Genomic DNA, 6,275 nt, shown 5'->3' with positions numbered 1-6,275 from the left:
GGCCAATAGGAAGCAATATTTAAAAGCGTAGGGTTTGGATTGCAGTGAAAATGGGTTCTATTTCTAATTTTACTGTTTTCCTGTATGTATCTAAAGTACTGTTTTGAGTATCTTGAGTTTTTTGGTCTGTAAGGTGGAAATGTTACCTGCCTGGGAGTTGTTATAGCATTGGAAGAGATGGAATGCATTCACTTTCAATGGGTGACTGTTAATGAAACTACTTTTTAAAAGCACTATAGAATTTTTCAGTAAAAAACAGACATTAAATCTTACCCTCTCCATTTATCTAGCTTTATATTAAGTCTCCTTGAAGTAAAAAAACAATTGCCAGCCATCACACCAAAACTTAGTAATGATCCAGCTCTCCCTAGGCAATACTCTGGAACAACTCAACCCTTCAACACCCACTGTGGCTTTGAGCTTGGGCTGTGCAAACTACATAATCATTATCTGGATCAATCACAGATGTGATCTTATTCCTGAGCAGACAAATAGACATTGGAGTAGTGTGTGGTTTAACAAATTTTGCCCAGTGGAGCTTAGGATATTCTGAATCATGATCTCTATTTACAGGGAAAAAAAATCAATAAGAAGACACGATTTTCACATAGATTCAATCCAAATGGGAATTGTGATTTGCAGACAGATCAGACATGTAAATTAATTTGACCAAGTGTTCTAAAATTCAAGGCAATGAGGAACATTTCTTATTCAAACCACCACACCTAGTATTTCTATAGCCAACAACACCTTTGCTCCCAGAATGTATAAAGGACTAATAGCAACAGTTCTGCTTCAAGACTTTACTCCTTAAATAGTCCCACTCTTGAAGAAGATACAAAATACATATCTATGCTTTGATGAAGTAGTCCCATAAGTTTACATGCACATAAGTCCAAGTACTTTGGTGAATAATTGAAAAAAGAAAATAAAAATGAAATTTCGATACTGAACTGCTCAGTGCCCCTCCTCTTCAGTGCTTTCATTACAAAATGGAAATACATTTCTCAGCTCCTCCTTACTCACAGGAGTGTGCTCACCACAGGTAAAACCCATTATTCACTTTGTGCTTTTGATCTTATAAAAATTGCTCTCACTGTACTGGTCTTTCAGTGTGCTAGGTAGTTGGGATTCCTACTTTACTCTGAAGATACACACCCAGCCAAGACGGGTGTTCAAGTTCGTTCTCTCTCTCTCTCTCTCTCTCTCTCTCTCTCTCTCTCTCTCTCTCTCTCTCTCCCTGCCTGTCTCTCTCTCTCTCTCTATCCTTCCACCAGCCTTCATATTATCCTACGATCTTAAAGCTATTTTTCTAATTTGCTTTACATATTCTGATACTAACCACATTTACTGCACATCATTCTCTGTAAGGAATAGGGTACATTTCTTCTTCTTTCACTTAGAGTTCTCTCCCCACCTTTCTCTTATAACTCCTTTCTTCCTCTAACTGTCAACCCAATTATGAGATTTTTGGTGCTAGGTCATAGGGAGTCATCTGTTCCATCTTGTGTGTGATTCTGCAATGAGGCCATCTCAGGTCCATCCCAAGAGCTTAGGATGCAGAGACTTGATAAACCCACCTATCCTTTGCTGCCACCCACAAAGAAAATGTTGTACCTGGCCATTATTATTCATTTTATTTTTGCCAGTGATTACCAGTAATAAGATACTAATAATGGAACAAAACAAAAGGCTTCTACTCTGGCCATCCCTTAGTCTTCTGCTAGAACAGGGATGTGCAAACTATTAAACACAAGTGCACTTTTGTTTAAATCCAAGTCATGACAGTCTTGTACTTCCCTCAGTCCAGAAGATACAGAGGGACACTCGCTCTCTTTCACATCCCCTCCAGCAGATCTTCTCTTTGAACATGCACCCTTTCCCTGCAAGCCATTGAATTGAGCTCCAGTACACCATCCTTGAACTCCTCGTCAATGATGGCCTCTAGAGGAATCCCTGTTTCTTCAAAGTTCTACAGATGGCTCAGTAATTTGGGGTTGTTCTTGTAGAGATGCTCATCTTTGATCCCAGCATCCCACAGCTCTGATCCAAGCTTTGATCTCTCCTCCTGCAGCTTACTCTGTCCAGATGCCAGAAGCACCTTGTCTCTGTGATCCATACCCTTTCTTCCAAAGCAGTGATTCTCAACCTTCCTAATGCTGCAATCCTTTAATACAACTCCTCATGCTGTGGCAACCCCAAAGCATAAAATTATTTTCATTGCTACTTCCTAACTGTACTTTGGCTACTGTTATGAATTGCAATGTAAATATCTGATAGGCATGATATCTGATATGCACCCCTTGTGAAAGGGTTGTTCAACCCTCAAATGGGCTGTGACCCACAGGTTGAGACCACAGGTTGTTCCAAAGCCTCTAGTCTTTGTTCAATAATGGAGAAAACTACCCCAACACCAAAGCTTAGCCTTGTCCATCATACCTTGCATCCTCAGGGGTCAATCAAGCCTTCTAGCCCATTTTTATGTACTCCATCAGCTATATTGTCATACTGTCCACACCTAAAGGCTTGTTCTCTGCCTGGGTTGGGGTCTTTAACAACACTACCCCAATGACCCCAGTAGAGTATACAGTCAAAGGAGAGTTTGTCATCAATGCCAAACAGGTTGAGGTACTCAAATAACAACTTTAGGTCTTCCAAGCCCTCGAAGGCCTGCTCATTTGGGAACAATTTAGGACACCCCGTGATGCTACCGGATATAGTACCCAATGCTGTTGGCTGCTTCAGGTGCAAGGCCCTTCTTCCACCATCCCATTTTTCCTTTCCTCCCAGGATATCTCACCCAGCTTGTCCACTGGAGAACAAATATGATACAGAACTTGCTATCAGGAATACCACAGATGGCAAATGCCCTATCTAGGGTGCACAGACCCTTTACCTTAACCAGGGAGTTGCCTATCTGAAGTGAATCCCAGATTGTGCATATTGACCTTCTGACATTTTGAGTCCTGGATCAGAGAGAAGAACTAGCCAGCAATGTCAAAATTACAAGAGCAGAACTCACTATAATGACCTTGGATCATAGTTGGGTTAACCTAGCAATACACCTCAGATATGTGATAATGCTTAATGGTTATTCATTGCCAAATATGGAGCAAAGGGACAGTTAGGTCATAAACAAGAGATAGCAGTTGATCCTTCAAGTCATAAATATCCTTGGCATCACCTACTCTCCATGGCATTTGAGGCAGCAGATGATGGCATCAAACATCATCATCTCCATAACTGCCATTCTCCATGCAATGTAGTCTCTTGTAACCTTGTAGGGTTTGAGCACAAACTTCAGTCTCACTTCATCATGGCCCAGCTGTGTCTTCAGTTTCACGTCTTTGGCCACCACCTCCTCCATTTGCTTGGTGATGGCTTTCTGCTGCTTAAAACCCAGCATATATGCTCTTTGAGGTCTCACAAACTTCCCTAGATCAGCATGATCTGCCATCATGGCTACCAGCTGGAACTGACCACTGTCTAAACCAGCCTTGGTGGACTCAGAGTTACCTTTATTGACAAGAAGTCAATCTTTCTAAGTCTGTGTTATCAGAACCTCATAGTTATCCTCTCTCCAATGTTTTTTTCAGGTTTCCAAGAGGACAGGAATGAACTCCAATTGATTCACCTACTATTACTTGATTATAATGCCACGTTACTGGTGCATACTGTAATATATGACAGGCTTAACACCATGAGCAGTATATATGAGATAAGTTACAGCTATTGTCATACATGGTCAGTAGCCATGTGTGCAAGGCTATTATATAAGCCAGAGAAATCAAGGGAAACACTGATTGCTTCAAGACCTAAGCCCAAGAATACTTGTCTTCTGTCTGAACCACATGAGAAAAGGATTAGCATGTGGCAGAGCTTAACCATGTGGTAAGCCACGGTGCCTTTGCTGTCTTCTGGCATTCTCCTGAGCTTTGATAAGCAGCTAAAAAAATCCTCAGCAAATGGTGCAGGACACATAAGAAACAGTTGGAAGATTTGGGCAGTCCATCAGCTGCTATTGAGAGCATGAATCCTCAGCTGTTGCCCCTTCCCCCTTTACAAGTCGGTGTCACATAGCCCCGTACATGGGTCAATAGAGAGATTCCAATCTAATTCTGATTACCATATTAAATTAAACCAGCATCATAATTTCTAAAGGCCTCTAAATTATTTTTCCATAAGTGCTTTCTGTGTGTGACTATTAATAACTAGATGACAAATGTATATATTGGTCTAATAGAGCTGTTCTTAAAATGTACACTACACCTAATCAAATATGCAAAGAAAAGTTACCAAGTAAGAAGGAAATTATGTACATTTTCCGTTCTCTCTCCCTTCCTGCGTTCATTAACTTTTAGGCTGAATTGTTCCATACACGCGTGCGCGCACACACACACACACATTTTATTTGGGGATAAATTAAGACAAGAGTTAAGAATAAAATCTAGAGGGTTCCCTTGTATCTTATTATTTCCTCCAGTCAGAATACCTTATATTAGTAGGTTCCCTTTGGGGTTTTAAGCATACATGTCTGCTTGGCTTCATCATAGCCCAGTTGTGCCTTGTGTTACTATAATGTATCCCTGTGTGTGTGTGTGTGTGTGTGTGTGTGTGTGTGTGTGTGTGTGATGCACATATGTGGGCATAGCTTGCATGTAGATGTCAGAGGATAAGTTGTTGGAGTTTGTTCTCTTCCTCCACCTTAACTTGGATTCTAGGGTTGGAACCCAGGTCATCAGGTTTGCAGGGCAAATACTAACCACTGAGCCATCTCACGGGCACTGTGAGTGGTTATCAGTAAAGCACTTTGTACTATGTGTGTCACTGTTAACAAGTCAGTGTTGGTACAATCGCTTTTAAGCTAATGTCTCCTTTACCCCAGCATTCTGAATGAGACACATCAGCTGTCTTCATCTAATTTCCTTATGTCTCTCTGGCTGTCAGTTTCTCACACTTCCTTTCCTTTTGGTAATACTGAAGACTTGAAGGTGTTCCTATCAGATATTTGTAGACTAGCCCTTGATTTGGGTCTGATACATGTTGTCGTCTGAATTAAACTGGGCGATGGGGTTGGGGTAGTCAAGGAATACCTCAGCTACATGGTCAAGCTTAATAAAACAGTGAAGGAATGACAATACATAGCCTTCAGTTCATAAAAGGAACTCTTTACCTATGATTTCAAGAAGAAAAACTCACACCCACACATTATTCTTTATGAATCCACAAATCTGTGATATACATTTGGTCACAAAAGGACTTAATGTATAGTAACCAAAACCCTTTTGTTTAGTATAAAAATAAGATCTCCCTATTTCCAATTTTGTGCATTCAAGATTTTAGTTTAGAAACTGTCATTATTTGTTGCCATTACTAATGTCAAACTGTTTAGATCAGTTAACAAAACAAAGACTTATTTTGTTGTTTCTGTTCTTCACTTGAATATGAACATAATCTTTTTTTTTTCTTGAAAAAGGTGAAGCTTGCCCATGAACCCTTTAAAGATTTTAAGGGCTTTTTGAAAAACAAAGAGTTATTATAAACTGTTAATAGATAACATAATTAAAAAAACATATTTATTGCAGAAAATCCCAAAGGAAAGCAAGCCAGTGGGCAGTTCTATGCTATTTAGAAAAGTGGTAATTATAGCATAAACAACATTATTTGTACCATATTATAATTATTTAGAAGCCATATATTTAAATTAGAAAAAAAATCAAATTCTCCAGAAATTGGAAGGGGGCAGTCTCTAGGATGTGCCAAAGACCTAGGATGGGAGAAGCTACAGGGTGTCTGGGGCGGGGGTGCAGGAGGGTGGGGGTTGGGGGCAACTCTGGCTAAGACTCCTAGCAGTGGTGCATATGGATCCTGAAGTGGACACTTCCTGTAGGACTCCTAGTGGAGGGATAAGGAGGATACCAACCCACCCACAAAACCTTCAAACCAAACGTATCCTGCCTAGAAGATGTGCAGGGACAAAGATAGAGCAGAAAAGGAGGCTATGGTTAATAAATGGCTGGCTCAAATTGAGAGCCATGTCACAGGCAAGAACCAGTTTTTGACACTATTAGTGATACTCTGTGATACACTTGCAGACAGGAGCTTAGCAAAACTGTCCTCTGAGAGGCCCTACCCGGCAGCCAATGGAAAGAGATGCAGAGACCCACAGCTGAGCATTAGATGGAGCTGGGGAAGTCTTATGGAAGAGTTGGGGGAAGGATTGAGGGACTCCACAGGAAGACCAACAGAGTCAACTAATCGGAACCCTTAAGGGC

General features: G+C 40.7%; 1 pseudogene; it reads right to left on the bottom strand.

The window, feature by feature from the left end:
• On the bottom strand, positions 1,841 to 3,457 carry Gm15826 (predicted gene 15826; annotated as a pseudogene).

This window comes from Mus musculus, chromosome 1 (genome assembly GCF_000001635.26).
Source record: "Mus musculus strain C57BL/6J chromosome 1, GRCm38.p6 C57BL/6J".
In the NCBI taxonomy this organism is placed as follows: Eukaryota; Metazoa; Chordata; class Mammalia; order Rodentia; family Muridae; genus Mus; species Mus musculus.
The sequence above is the reverse complement of the archived record's forward strand: the minus strand, read 5'-3'. Positions and strand labels throughout refer to the sequence as shown.